Here is a 16525-nt window from a genome sequence, read left to right on the forward strand (position 1 = left end):
CATCTTTTGTTATTTTTAGCGTTTGTTAAGAGTTTGTTTTAATGTACTTCGGTTTGTTTTATGTGAGGGGAAAGGGGGGGATCAGGGGAAACTTTTTTTTCAACCTCCTACCTTCCCGGAGATGTGCTTATTTTTCGGATCACATTCTCCGGGGTCTGCGGCCTACCAACGATGGAGCTGGGAGCCGCCTCGGACTGTCGTGAGCCTCACCGCGGGGTGCGGACTTAACATCGGAGCGAATCCCTTGCCTGGGATCGCTCCCACCGCAGTCTGAGGACTTTCCATCAAGGGCTCATAGTCTCGGGAGAGGCTAGTCGGGAGCTCCAACGCCGCAGAAGATTCGTCCAGCCCCGACGCGAGGTTCGATAGCCCGGCGCGGATGAGCTGACATCACCCCGATGCGGGAGCTGAACGCCTCGATGCGGAGGGCACGAACGCCGCCGGCTACGGGAGTCATGACCGTCCCATCAACAGGGGGCTCGAGGCCCGCGACCGAGGAAGAACAAAAGCAAGAGACTTGAACTTTATTTCGCCTTCCATAACAGTGAAGAATGTGTAGGAGTTACTGTGGTGGATGTTCATGTTAAAATGTGTTTTTGAGTCTGTTGCTTTTAATTGTATGACTGACCTGGCCAGTGAAATTCCTCGTATGTTACAAAACATACTTGGTGAATAAAATCTGATTCTGATTCTAATTCTGAGATTCTCCAATGTGAGATTTAGGTATTTATGTCAATGCACTGATTACACTTTCTTGCCGATGTAGATTTGATGTTATTTTTATTGGCAGCTCGCTCAGTGTTTTGTACTGTTAATCCTTATTGCTTGGCCTATTCATGCACAAGTCCTCCTGGATTGTCACTTGAGTGCGAGTGAGTTTACGATGGTTGACGTATTCTAAAGCTTTGAAATATTTGCACTATATGTAAGGGACGAAGCCGCATTGTGGGTCAAAAATGATGAAAGGTAGGAACACTAAAATATAACAACCAACTTTTGAAACTATTTTAATAAGAACTGATTTCAAAAATGATATTATGGAATTACAGAAGAAAGGATAATCTTTTATATTTTAAAACAAACCCTCTATCCAATGGAGAATAGAATTTGTCTTTGAACACCTCTGCATCTAGAAATTCATGGCCCAGCTTTGCCTGTTAGCCAGTGTAGAACACCATTACTGCATGTGTCGAAACTGCAGATGCTGGTTTACACAACATTGTGGAGTAACTCAGTGGGACAGGCAGCATCTCTAGAGAGAAGGAATGGGTGACTCTTCTTCACAATTACTGAATTAATCCATCTTCAAAGGGCGGCATGGTGGCGCAGCGGTAGAGTTGCTGCCTTACAGCGCTTGCAGCGTCAGCGACTCGGGTTCGATCCTGACTACAGCTGCTCTCTGTATGGAGTTTGTACGTTCTCCCCGTGACCTGCGCGGGTTTTCTCAGAGATCTTCGGTTTCTTCCCACACCACAAAGACGTACAGGGATGTAGGTAAATTGGCTTGGCATAAGTGTAAATTGTCCCTAATGTGTGTAGGTTAGTGTTAATGTGCGGGGATCGCTGTTCGGTGCAGGCTCAGTGGGCGGAAGGGCTTGTTTCTGCGCCGTATCTCTAAACTAAACTAAACTAAATTTCACATCATATCAACGTCCTTAGTCACTGCAGAATTCACCACTCCTCTGCCATACACCTGCCAACATTAAGGACACACGTCCGAACGCTGGTAAATTTTTCTCCTGTGACAAGGCACCTCTAATTATCTGGTGAATATACCTCAAGAAGCTTAACATGTTTGAGATGAGAGGGGAGAAATTTAGAAGAGATTTGCGGGGCAAGTCTTTAACACAGTCTTTATATGGAACCAGCTGAGAGAGGAAAGTGGGAGTAGAAACAATGACAATGTTTACAATGGATTTGGAAGGTGCATGAGTTGATACTTGGGTGTAGAAGGCTATGGACTATGTGTTGGGAAATGGGATTAATATGGAGGGGCGATGAATGGTTGGCGTGGACCGGTTGGGCCGAATGCTTCAATGACTATCATTGCTGGCACTCATTTCTGAAACCTAACATTCATATGCGCTGCTGCGCCCACAGACATTTAAAACGACTCCAAGACTCACATCCACAACACACAGCAGGCGCACATTGCTAACTGTTCAACCTTAATGAGCTGAAGACAGAAACAAAATGCTGGAAGAATTCAGCGGGACAGGCAGCATCTCTGGATAGTAGGAATGGGTGATGTTTTTGGGTTGAGGCCCTTCTTCAGGCTGAGTCTGTCTGATATTGAGCCTCAGTGAGTCTGAAGAAGGGTCTCAGCCCGAAACATCACCCATTCCATCTATCCAGAGATGCTGCCTGTCCCACTGAGTTACTCCAGCATTTTGTGTCTATCTTCGGTATAAACCAGCATCTGCAGTTCCTTCTTACACAACCTTAACAAGCTTATTGTCCAACCAGATTGGACAACACTCAATGTCACACTTAACTCTATTTCATAGACAAAGGTAGGGAACCAAACAGAGGGGAAAATGTCTGCACATTCTCACTGGCATAGAGGAGTTGGTGATGTGGTGGCCATTTGGCCTGTTATGCATGTCATTGATGATGGCATGTGCCTTTAAATTTTAGACTGCCCGTTATATTATGGGTGGGATTTATGACGTGTTTTTGGGCATGTTTGGAGCTAAGATGCTTGCGCAGAAGTTTAGTTTTTAGATTAGTTTGGAGAGACTATGGGGAAGGTTTAACCCTTCGACCATGCGGGTCACATGCCAGATCATGCCTATTTTAGATGTGGCCTTGTAAACACTGTTACAAAGATGTTGCCAAGACTAGGGGGTCTGAGTTATCGGGAGAGGTTGAGTAGGCTGGGACTCTATTCCTTGGAGCGCAGGAGGATGAAGGCCGATCTTATAGATGTGTATAAAATCATGAGAGGAATAGATCGGGCAGATGCACAAAGTCTTTTACCCAGAGTAGGTGAATCGAGGACCAGAGGACATAGGTTTAAGGTGAAGAAGAAAAGATTTAATAGGAATCTGAGGGGTAACTTTTTCACACAAAGGGTGGTTGGTGCATGGAACAAGCTGCCAGAGGAGATAGTTGAAGCAGGGACTATCCCAACATTTAAGAAACAGTCAGACAGGTACATGGATAGGTCAGGTTTGGAGGGATATGGACCAAATGCGGGCAGGTGGTACTAGTGAGATATGTTGACCGGTGTGGGCAAGGTGGGTCGAAGAGCCTGTTTCCACACTATGACTCTGTGACGCTGTGATCGAATGGTGTAGGGCTGAGGGTGTTTGAAGAATAAGAGCTGTGTTTTACTTACTAATGTATTACAGCATGGAAGGAAGCCATTCAGCCCACCGGCCAGCTTCTAGCAGAACAATTCCATCAGTCCACTCCCCTTTCCTCTGTAGTCTTCAACCGTTTATCTCCATGTAACCCTCAACTTCCCTTGATTCCTTTGCCCCGACCAGTACAAACTTGGGATGTGTGAAGAAACTGAGGCAACCAGAAGAAACACTTAGGGTTGAATGTGCAAATTCCACACTAGACAGACAGTAACTGAGGCCTGGATCAAACCCAAGGTCTTGGAGCTGTAAGGAAGAAACATTAACTGCGGCTTCACCTTGTCAACTACTGTGCAACCATCACGTCTTGCATCCTGACATTGATCAGTGATCAGAATCTGTCAGCAGTTTTGAGCCCCATATCTAAGGAGGGTTGTGCAGGCATTGGAGAGGGTCCAGAAGAGGTTTATGAGAATGATCCTGGGGATGATTGGGTTAATGTATGAGCGTTTGACGGCACTGGGCCTGTACTCGCTGGAGTTTAGGATGAGGGGACCTCATTGAAACTTATTGAATCATGTAAGGCCTAGATAGAGTGGGTGTGGAGAGGATGTTTCCACTTGTGGGAGAGTCTTGGACCAGAGGGCACAGCCGCAGAATAAAAGGACCTACCTTTAGAAAGGAGATGAGGAGGAAATTCTTTAGTCAGAAGGTGGTGAATCTGTGAAATTCATTACCACTGATGGCTGAGGAGGCCAAGTTATTGTGTATTTTTAAGGCAGAGATTGACAGATTCTTGATTAGTACGGGTGTCAAAGGTTATGGGGGGAAGACAGGAGGAGGCGGCTGAGAGGGATAGGCCAGCCATGAATGAATGGCGGAATAGACTTGATGGGCTGAATAACCTAATTGTTCTCCTATGGCTTATGAACATATTGTACTCAATGGGTGGCATAGCAATAGATCTACTGCCTTACAATGCCAGAGACCTGGGTTCGATCCTGACTACAGGTCCTTGCCTGTACGAAATTTGTACATTCTCCCCGTGGATTTTCTCCGAGATCTCTGGTTTCCTCCCACACTCCAAAGACGTACAGATTTGTAGGTTAATTTCCTGGGTATGAATGTAAAATTGGCCCTAGTGCGTGTAGGAAAGTGTTTGTGTGTGGGGATCGCTGGTCGGTGCGGACTCGGTGGGCCGAAGGGCCTGTTTCCGCTCTGTATCCCTAAACTAAACTAAACTAAACACATTGGTCGTTCGCTTGCAAAATGGGGAGAGAGGTCCAACTCCAGCTCCTGACTGGGAAATCTCTGCTTTTTAAATTCTCATTTTTGCTTTGAACTTCTTGAAACCTCTGTCATCTCAATATCTCCTTTATCTTCCATTCTTCGGGATTTCGAGATGGCTTACTTCCATTCTGGCCTTCTGGTTAATGAAGCCAATGTAGGAGCTGCTGACGCCCGCAGATGGGGCAGGTGTGGATTGATGGGATGTAGGAGTGGCAAACTTATTGAGTGGCCATCCTTCCGTGTGTTTCAATGAAAGTGTTAATAATGGCTTGGCGTTCCGCCTTCAAACAAGAGCAGATGCAAACATTGCTGTGTACTGCAGTTTGTTCACTGATGTTTGTATAACATTGTTTCTGGAGTAGCATAGCATTTGGCTAAAAATATTTCAATTCGTTCTGAAGATTAGTTCTGTGGCACGGTGGCACAGCGGTAGGGTTGCTGCCTTACAGTACCAGAGACCTGGGTTCAATCCTGACTACGGGTGCTGTCTATACGGAGTTTGTACATTCTCCCCGTGATCTGCGTGGGTTTGCTCCGCATGCTCCGATTTCCTCCCACACTACAAAGGTGTACATGTTTATAGGCTAATTGGCTTGGTAAAAATTGTACATTGTCCCTAGTGTGTGTAAGATAGTGTTAAGGGGCTGTCCCACTTGGGCGACTTAATCCGCGAGTTCTGGCGAATTTTCCCTCGACTCATACTCGCAGCATGGTCGACACGAGGTCCTAGGAGGTCTTTGTTCCCGTGTACCCGAGGCCTCAGCTAGGTTGTGGCGTATTTTTCAACATGTTGAAAAATGCCCGCGAGTAAAAAATTGAAATTTTAAAAACTTTTTTTACTCGTAGGCTTAGTCGTAGTAGGTCGTAGTAGGTCAGCATGTTATTCGTAGGTAATCGAGGGTAGTTGAAGGTAATCAAAGGTAGTCGAAGGTAGTCATAGATAGTCTTCATCATAGTCGAAGGAAAGTCGAAGGGAGGTCGAAGGAGATCGAAGGAGGTCATCTTCACTCTCCACTATTCGGTGTCCAATTTTCCCGAAGTTAGTCGTAGCTAATCGAAGCTAGTCTTCTACATAGTCGAAGGAGGTCTTCAACATGACATTTTTTCAAACTCTCCAAAACTCTTCTAAACTAGCAATTAGGTCTCCCAAGTGGGACAGCCTCTTTAGTGTGTAGGGAGCACTGGTCGGCACAGACTTGGAGGTCCGAAGGGCCTATTTCCGTGCTGTGTTTGTAAGTTAAACTAAAATTTAGCTACAGTCTTCTGGAAAATCTGCTGGAACAAGATGCAGCAAGGCAAGATATATTTACAACCGTTTAAGCCATGTAGTCTTGTTTGATACCAGAATTTACTGAGAATGGTGTTGTGGTAGACCCATTGGTTAATATCACTGCTTGCATGCCACTGTGGAGCAAATGTAAAATGCAGTGCAATGTTTGTGTGCAGTTCAATGTGAGGAAGATATTCCTCATGTTCACCCCATTGATGCAGAGGCTGTGGTGCTGCACCCTGCATTCTTCTTGGAGTTGTTGTAAGCTAAAGGTCATGCCCACTCTGTATCTGGATGAACAGAATTTTTTCAGCTAAAAAATAGACACAAAGTGCTGGAGTAACACAGTGGTTTAGCCAGGATATCTGGAGAACACGGATAGGCGACCCTTCTTTAGTGTGAAATTGCAGCATATAGCACAGTTGGTAGAAGTGTCGCCTCACAGCGTCCGAGATCCGAGTTTGATCCTGATCTCGGGTGCTGCTGTGAAGAGTTTGCACGTTCTCCCCGTGACCACGTGGGTTTCCTCCGGGTGCTTCCATTTCCACCACCATCCCAAAGACATGCAAGTTTGTAGGTTAAATGGCAGCTGTAAATGTTTTTGTTTAGTTTAGAGGTACACCATGGAAACAGGCCCTTCGGCCCACTGAGTCGATGCAGACCATCGATCACCCATACACTACTTGTATGCTCTCCCATTTTCACATCCTACACACTAGGGGCAATTTACAGAAGCTAATTAATCTACAAGCCTGCACGAATGTGGGAGGAAACCGGAGCACCCGGAGAAAACCCACGCGGTCACAGGGGGAACATACAAACCCCACAGAGAGCACCCATAGTCAGAATCGAACCCCAGTCTATGGTGCTGTGAGGCAGCGGCTCTATTGCTGAGCCTCTGTGCTGCCCTACAATTGTCCCCAGGGTGCAGGGAGAGGGGAAGAGAGATAGCATAGAACCAGTGTCAATAGATGATTGATAGTCAGCATGGACTCGATGGGCCAAAGGGACTATTTCCATGCTGTTTCTCTAAACCAAACTAAACTGGAGTCTTACTTTAACAGCAAACATAATTGTTAGTACTTTCAACAAGCGACACCAACATTGGAGGAGTTGCAGATAGCGAGGAAGTTGCCAGAAGATACAGCGGGATATAGATCAGCTGCAGAAATGGGCGAAGAAATGGCAGATGGAGTTTAACCCGATCAAGTGTGATGTGTTGCACTTTGGGTGTTTGAGTGCAAGGAATGAGTATACAGTTAATGGCATTGATGTGTGGAGGGATCTTGGAGTCCGAGCACACAGCTCACTGAAGGTGGCAGCACAAGTAGGTAGGGTGGTAAAGAAGGTGTATGGGAAGCTTGGCTTCATTGCTAGGGGCATTGAGGATAAGAGTCAGGAAGTCATGATGCAGCTTTATAAGACGTTGGCTAGGCGGCATTTGGAGTATTACGTGCAGTTCTGGTCGTCCCATTACAGGAAGGATGTGGAGGCTTTGGTGAGGGTGCGGAGGAAGTTTACCAGAATGCTGCCTGGATTAGAGTGTTTCAAACACAGGAAGAGGTTGAACAGACATGGATTGTTTTCTCTGGAATGTCAGACGTTGAGGGGAGACCTGATAGAAGTTTATAAAATTATGAGAGGCACAGATAGGGTAGATGGTCAAGCTTTTGGCCCAGGGTGGAAATGCCCAACAATAGAGGACACAGCTATAAGATGAGATGGGGACAGTCTACTTGAGATGTGCAGGGCAAGTATTTTTACACAGTGTGGTGGGTAGGGATCTGGAACGCATTGCCAGAGGTAGTGGTGGAGGCAGATTCGATAAAGAGGCTTTAGATAAGCACATGGAAACGTAGGGAATAGAGGGATATGGATCTGGATCTGCCAAGGACGCTGGATCTCCTGATTATTAACCATATTAACACCCTTTCCCATTTCCACACTGACCTTTCTGTCCAGGGCCTCCTCCATTGCCAGAAGAACAGCCTATATTCCACAGGTAGCTTCCAATCCAATGGAATAAACATTTAATTCTCCAAATTTAGGTGACTTCCCATAACTACCCCCTCCCCCCCCCCCCCCACCTCCTGTCCCTGTGCTCCATGTGGACTCCCACCTATTCCATACATACACATTTACAGTGAAAAACTTTGTTTTATGTGCTACTTGGACATCATGCAATACACATTATGCGAGTACAATCATACCATACATGATGGAGACAGTGGACAGAAGGGAATGGAATGGAATACTATATTGTTACATGTGACAAGGTACAGTGAAATTCTTTATTTGTATACCCACTCATCTCTTCCCACCCAATCCATTCTCTCTCCAGGTACATTCGTCTGCAACCGCAGGAGATGTAACACCCATACCCACACCTCCTCTCACTTCCATTCAGGGAACCTAGCAGTCCTTCCAGTTGAGAAAGAGGTTCATGAGCACCTCTTCAAACCTCATCCGACAGTGCTCCCAACGTCCTTTACTTTGGCGTGGCCAAGAGTAGGCTAGGCGACGCTTACGCTTTGTCCAACAAAGCCTGCTGGATCGCACTAATCATTGTAACACCCATTCTCATCCCCATCCTCACCATTCTGTCCTTGGCCTCCTCCATTAACACAATGAGGCCACACACAAACTTGATGACCAGCACTTCACATTCCGTTTGGACAGTTTACAACCCAAAGATGTGAACATTGGCAACTGCAGATGCTGGTATAAACGGAAGATAGACACAAATAACTGGAGCTAAATGCAATCTTTCTTCTTTTAAAATGTATACCTAAATTCAGATGATGTATTAACCTGAGGTTCTATCTATCTCTCTAGGTGGTGATAATGACATCAATTAAAGATCATAAGAATCGGTAGCATGAATAGGCCAGCTGATGTGGGCAAATGGGAATGGAATAGTTGGGTTTGCATGGATGAGTTGGGCTGAAGGGCCAGTTTTGTGCTGTGTGATTCCATTACATCATGTGCCTGTTCCATCGTTTAGTTTAGAGATACAATGCGGAAACAGGCCCTTTGGCCCACCAAGTTCGCACCGACCAACGATCCGCACACATTAACACTATCCTACACACACTAGGGACAATTTATATTTATACCAAGCCAATTAACCTATAAACCTGGATGTCTTTGGAGTGTGGGAGGAAACCGAAGATCTCGGAGAAAACCCACGCGGTCATTAGATTAGATTAGATTAGATTAGATAGCCTTTATTGTCATTCAGACCGAAGTCTGAACGAAATTGAAGCAGTCATACATACAATACAATAAAAAACAACAATAAACACATATTAACATCCACCACAGTGAGTCCACCCAACATCTCCTCACTGTGATGGAGGCAAAAGTCTTAGGTCTCCAGTCTCTTCCCTCCTCTTCTCCCTCTGCGCTGAGGCGATACCCCCCGGGCGATGTTACATCTGTCCCGCGGCTCAAACACCGCGGCCCGGGGTGGTCGAAGCTGCCGCCCACCAGTCCTGCTGATGCAGCCGCTGGCCCGCGGCCGAACCCCGGACTCAGGCCACCACCGCCAGAACACCGTCCCAGCCACCGGAGCACCGTTCCAGCCCCGAGCCGGATCGCCCTCACGTGAGTACCGTTACCGTCTCAGCCTTGCGCCAGGCCGCCCCGACTGGGCGCCGCTCCTCCCTCGGGCTGGGCCGCCCCGACTGGGCACCGCTCCTCCCTCGGGCTGGGCCGCCCCGACTGGGCGCCACCCCTCCCTCGGGCTGGGCCGCCCCGACAGGGCGCCGCATCTCCCTCGGGCTGGGCCGCCCCGACTGGGCGCCGCTCCTCCCTCGGGCTGGGCCGCCCCGACTGGGCGCCGCTCTTCCCTCGGGCTGGGCCGCCCCGACTGGGCGCCGCTCCTCCCTCGGGCTGGGCCGCCCCGACTGGGCGCCGCTCCTCCCTCGGGCTGGGCCGCCCCGACTGGGCGCCGCTCCTCCCTCGGGCTGGGCCGCCCCGACTGGGCGCCGCTCCTCCCTCGGGCTGGGCCGCCCCGACATGGGCGCCGCTCCTCCCTCGGGCTGGGCCGCCCCGACTGGGCGCCGTTCCTCCCTCGGGCTGGGCCGCCCCAACATGGGCGCCGCTCCTCCCTCGGACTGGGCCGCCCCGACTGGGCATCGCTCCTCCCTCGGGCTGGGCCGCCCCAACATGGGCGCCGCTCCTCCCTCGGGCTGGGAACGCCGTACCTCCCCGAGCTCGGCCACTCCGACGGGAGCACCGTTCCTTCCTCGGGCCGGCCGTCCTCACGGGAGCGTCACAGCCTCTCACGAAAGCACTGTTCCAGCCCCGAGCCGGGCCGTCCTCACGGGAGCGAGTCCTGGCGGGCTCTGCCTCCTGAGCCTCGAGGTCGCCAGCTCCGCCATTAGGCCTCAGCGCAGATGGAGGCAGAGAAGGGGAATACGACAAAAAAGTCACATTCCCCCGCAGGGAGAGACAGCAAGCCCCGTTTCAACCCCCCCCCCCCCCAAAACAGAAACTAAAAACCAAAACTAGACTAACCAAAACGAAAATAAACAACACAAAAAACACAAAACAAACAGGACTGCCGGAGAGCCGCTGCAGCCAGAGCCGCGCCGCCACTAGGAGCGCCGCCACATGGGGAGAACGTACAAACTCCGTACAGACAGCACCCATAGTCGGGATCGAATCCAGGTCTCTGGCACTGCAAGTGCTATAAGGCAGCAACTCTACTGCTGTGCCACCTTGCCACCATTATTTATTAGGCAGCAAATATCCTGATCAATATTCCTCCCTTCGCTAAATTTGTCATAAAATTAGTTTTCATTGTAGTTGGACCATGTTGTCTTTAAAGTAGGCAGCCAAGTTTAACTACTCAAAAACACTGCTTGCCCTTTCAGAATAGCTCATTGATTGTTCAGCAGTGTGGGATGTACCTGAAGATAGTACTAAGACACCATATAAACAACAATTATTTCCTTTAAAAGAATGCACTTACATTCATCCCAACTGGCAAGGTTCACCAGACGCTACCAGCCCATTATTGCATCTCTTCCTGTTTGAGAGCCCTTGAAAGGCCAAATACAGACAGGGGGATTACCCAGCTTGAAAGTGCTGATTTAGCTATTTTAAGTAGAAAATTTAAAGGTAACTTTAGGAGAGACCAAAGCATGGCAAAAGCATGCTCAAAATCAGGAATTAGGTTGTGATAAACAACCAGGCCCAATAGTAAACCTGCCTCTTTAGACGGTGATTAATCGACTGTGTATTTCAAGTGGTTGCAAATTTTAGTAGCTCAATGAAAGGGCATTGAAACTACCTATTAAAACATGCTATTTAATATAATCATTAACCAAAACATAGAAAGACACCTTTTTAACACTGTTGTAAACATTGCAAATTATATGACTGTTATATTATATCAGAGCAGTCCCTTTACCCAAAAGTAACATCTGATATTTACAGATGACAGACACACAATGCTGGAGTTACTCAGCGGGACAGGCAGCTTCTGTGGAGAAAAGGAATGGTGGTCGTTTCGGGTCGAGACCCTTTTTCACAGCTGTACTGACATCCCTCAAGGTTTCTTCTCAGTGGAACTGCAGTCATTAAAAACTTAAGGGATATTATTTAGGAAAAATAAACTGATAAACGTAATCGAAGAATGTTGTAAATTGATTGCTGAACTACTTGATGGGATGTTGAATCTCTCAGATTTCCAATACGGACAAACTATAACAACTTTCAGTGATTGTAACTTGGTATTTAGACACTCCCATTTGCTGGTGGCCTGGTTCACATGTCATGGCACTAAACTGCAATAAACACTCAACTGGGAATATAGTATATAATTGTATTAACTTTTGTAAAATTAATCTCTAGATGTTCACACCATTCATTTTTGCTAAATCCTGATGAAACTATTACATAAATGGTCAAATAAAGCAAGTAAATGCTTTAGTACCATGCTTCAAGCTTATCTTTAACAAAAAGGTTCTTGAAATGGTCTTGACGCGACCAAAACCGAGTGTGTCCTAAAAAATTCCCTCAATCAAAAAGATCGTTTCATATCTGAAGAAGGGCCTCGACCCGAAACGTCACCTATTCCTTTTCTGCAGAGATGCTGTCTGACCCGCTGAGTCACTCCAGCTTTTTGAGTCTATCTTCTATTTAAACCAGCATCTGCAGTTCAGATTCAGATTCAGATTCAACTTTAATTGTCATTGTCAGTGTACAGTACAGAGACAACGAAATGCAGTTAGCATCTCCCTGGAAGAGCGAATAGAATATGATTTCAATAAATAAATCTATTTCTTCCGACACATCTCAGCAGCTTACCTGCTATACGACGTTTTCAAAGGCAAACATACCTAGAATTCTGACTCATGGGGGAAGATGATTTATCTTTGAACTAAATATTCATGTGTAAGCCACAGTAGGAGAATGTAATGCTTGATTGAAAAGATCTGATCGACCTAAATTATCCAATAGATTGTTGATTTACATTTCAATTCCCAATCAATTTGAAACAGATGCTTTTATGTGGTAAATCACGTTCTGTTGTTTACACATAACCACATGACTGGCTCATAAAGAATTAGTTTAGTTTAGTTTATTGTCACGTATACTGAAGTACAGTGAAAAGCATTTGTTGCGTGCTACGCAGTCAGCCGAAAGACAAAACATAGTTACAATCGAGCCATTTACAGTGTAAAGCAAGACATTTTGCTGTAGGAATAGAGAATTAAGAGCGATTGTAACATGAGTTTGCAGATCTGTTTCTGTGGATAGCACGCAAATAGTCTCTTGGGTTGGGTGCCATCTTGGAATTAGTTTAGAATTGCACCTCACACATATTCCCATTTAGATTTCTATGCAGTGCAATCAATCAAAGAAACACTAAATATTCAGCCGACCCACAAAAACAATGACACTTGTATGGTGCTGCCCATGGAGCAAGAATCTCCAGTCCTGATAAGCAAGAGAATAGAAGAGAGTGTAGAGAATCCTATCTTCAAGGTTGAGGAGCTGACTTGTTTGTGACATTTTGTAGGAAGCTAAAGTAATGTTTCCAAGTGCTCTTTAGGAAACGGTTAAGGGAAGAAAGGAACAGCAACTAATTGAATATTGTATTCATTAGCATCTATATAGTTGCTCCAGAGTGTGGCCTCTTTAGGTGAAATGAGGTCAGAGAAAAGGAACAGGAATCCATTTTAGTTGGCGTTGGAACTTATATGTGGCAAAGATTGTTGAGGTAATGTGGAATGGGACTGTGAACTGTCAAGATATCAGTTGGATGATGAATTGATACTGAAAGAGGTTGTACAAACCTATGTTCTCAGATCTCAGAATGAAGGCCTGCACTGATACTCATTAGCCTCTGAATCTTTATGTTGTGATTCACCTATTGAATAACAGTATGGCAATGTACTGCTGTGCTAAAGGGTGATGCCTTCCTGAGATGAAGAGACGAAGATGGAGAAATATTTGCAAAATTAGACTGTTTTAATTTGTTTCATCTGCACATTTACATATTTCCATGAAGAATGCAATCTTTTTAATGTAACTGCGTTTAACATGATATTTTCTAAAGTGATTATACATATTAATTGCAGGAATGTGTAGGAAGGATCTGCAGTTGCTGGTTTACACTAAATACACACACACAAAATGCTGGAGTAACTCAACAGGACAGACAGGCAGCATCTCTGGGTGACGTTTCGGCTCGAGACTCTTCTTCAGTCTCGACCCGAAACGTCACTCATTCCTTCTCACCAGAGATGCTGTCTGTCCCGCTGAGTCACTCCAGCATTTTGTGTCTATCTTTGATTGCAGGAAGTTGTTAAAGAGGATGGTACCAATGTATCCAGGTGTGCGTGTGCAGTACAAGGGACTGACATAATCTGCTGTACTTTGTTTTGGAAATTGAAATATGTGTGAACTATGGTTATGTTGGTTGGGGGGGGGGGGTCTCTTCGCAATCAATGGGTGAGTCACCATATTTAGCAGGAAATTGTTCTGAATTTATCTCCCACGAATGGGTCGGGAGTGCTTGCTATTTTTCCAGTTCTTGGCAGGTGATTAATAATTGAGTAGTGCCCTACCTACCCTTTCATGAAATTAATGTTATGGTACTATTTTGCCTGAGGGAGACGCATGGTTGGCAGCACAGAACACAGCATAGAACTTGATTAGAAATGCAGCATTAATCATTGCAGTGTTACTCTTGGACTGTAATTCAGTTATATTAAATCGTTTTTAGTTTAGAGATACACATTTAGGGAGTCTGCAGCGACCAGCGATCCTCACCCATTAACACTATCCTACACACACACACACTAGGGACAATTTCCACATACACCAAGCCAATTAACCGACTAACCTGTACGTCTTTGGAGTGTGGGAGGAAACCGAAGATCTCGGAGAAAACCATTGCGCTCATGGGAAGAACGTACAAACTCCGTACAGACAGCACCTGCAGTCAGCATCGAACTCGGGTCTCCGGCGCTGCAAGCGCTGTAATGCAGCAACTCTACCTCTGCGCCACCGTGGCTGCCCTTAATTAATTCGTTCATTTGTAGTTAACTTTATAGACGACACCAAAATCCATTGTAGACTAGATGGCGAGGATGGATATGTAAGTTTACAGCAGGATGTAGATCACTTGGGAAGTTGGTCTGAGGAATGGCAAATGATATTTAACTCTGACAAGTGTGAGGTGATATACCTTGGTATGTCAAACCAGAAGGGGGCTTACACTGAAAATGGTGGAGCCCTGGAGAATATTGCAGGACAGAAGTAGCGATGTTACAATACCTACCTTCAGCGGCGCTGCAGTTCTGCCACTGGCCGTGCGCCTTTGAGGGGGGGGGGGGGGATTAAAATCCAGGTTTGTATTGCTTGTATTATTGTATTACGACACCACGGTGGTAGGACTGATCAGTGACAACGATGAGTCAGCCTACCGAGAGGAGGTCCAGCACTTGACAACCTGGTGTGCCAATAATAACCTCGTCCTCAACTCCAAGAAGACGAAGGAACTTATTGTCGACTTCAGGAAGGTCAGAGGGGGCAGACATACCCCCATCCACATAAACGGGACTGAGGTGGAGCGCGTCTCCAGCTACAAATTCCTCGGGGTACACATCTCGGAGGATTTGTCCTGGTCCCTCAACACCTCCAAGCTGGTCAAAAAGGCACAGCAGCGCCTTTACTTCCTGAGGAGGCTCAAGAAAGCCCACCTGTCCCCCCAGATCCTGACCAACTTCTACAGGTGTACCATCGAGAGCATCCTGACCGCCTGCTTCACGGTATGGTACAGCAGCTGCACTGTTGCGGATAGGAAGGCACTACAACGGGTGGTGAAAACCGCGCAGCACATCATCGGCGCCCCGCTCCCTGCCATGGATGCCCTCCACCGAAAACGGTGTCTGAAACGAGCTGGGAAGATCATTAAAGACCCCTCCCACCCCAATCATGGACTGTTTGCCCTCCTCCCATCAGGGAGGCGGTACAGGAGCCTCAGGTCTCGTACCAGTAGGATGAGGAACAGCTTCTACAATCATACCGTCGCATTGCTGAACTCGGAGTCCCGCCGATAGATTCCTCCGGTCCCTCCGTCCCCATTGTTTAATTATTCTGCATTTTCTATTGTTCTGTATCCTCTTTTTTTTTTTTTTATTTCTATATTGCACTACTACGGACTGACGCAAAACTGCATTTCGTTGTACCGATACTCAGTATTTGTGCAATGACATTAAAGTTGAATTGAATTGAATTGTCGGAGGCAGTTTTCCTCAGGATACTAGTCGATGAAGAAAAATCGATCGGACTTCCGTTCCCGTTTTTTTTTTTTAATCGCTGGATAATTTAATAATTGGATTAAAATAAAAAGTGACTTCTAACGCCCTCAACACCTACAACGTGACGGATCGCAAGAACGGGACAAAGCAAAGGGTAAGTCGTCTATTTTACATATAATCTTGCTTCTGGGATGGCTTTAATCTAATTTTACGTTGCGAAAATGTTATTTGTGCCCCATACGAACCGGCAGTGTGTTACCTGCCGATATGGGGTTCAAATTCACCGCAAATGCATTGTTCCAATCGATCGCGTATCAGAAACACCCATTCGCAAGATGATTAAAATGCTCATTATTTTTGGACAATCATGTCATAAGTCGTCTAAATTGTCTAGATTTTGTGTTATTCTCTCTCCATGATCATTATTTTAAAACTAAATAGTCACAACAGTTTGAGCAAAATATGTATTGTGCGAAAAACAATAATTTTGATTATATTTTGAGTGGATGTTTCTGGATTAATTTATGAGAATTAAACATTAAATTCCTTTCCATCTGGCATATAGATTCATGACAGTGAGATTTAAAAATCATGTTATATTGTGAATCCTTGTGTGAATGGGATTAGTTTGTTATTTGGGTACTTAGGCTATTTAAAAAAATATCCTTTTCTTAAGAAATGGAATCTACAGGACATTCTTTCTCACTCTATACTCATGACTGCGTAGCCGGTCATAGTGCGAACTCCATCATCAAGTTCGCTGACGACACCACTGTTGTGGGACGTATCACTGATGGGGATGAGTCCGAGTATAGAAGAGAGATTGAGCAACTGTCCATATGGTGCCAGCACAATAACCTGGCCCTCAACACCAGCAA

This window comes from Amblyraja radiata, chromosome 18, assembly GCF_010909765.2.
Source record: "Amblyraja radiata isolate CabotCenter1 chromosome 18, sAmbRad1.1.pri, whole genome shotgun sequence".
NCBI lineage: Eukaryota > Metazoa > Chordata > Chondrichthyes > Rajiformes > Rajidae > Amblyraja > Amblyraja radiata.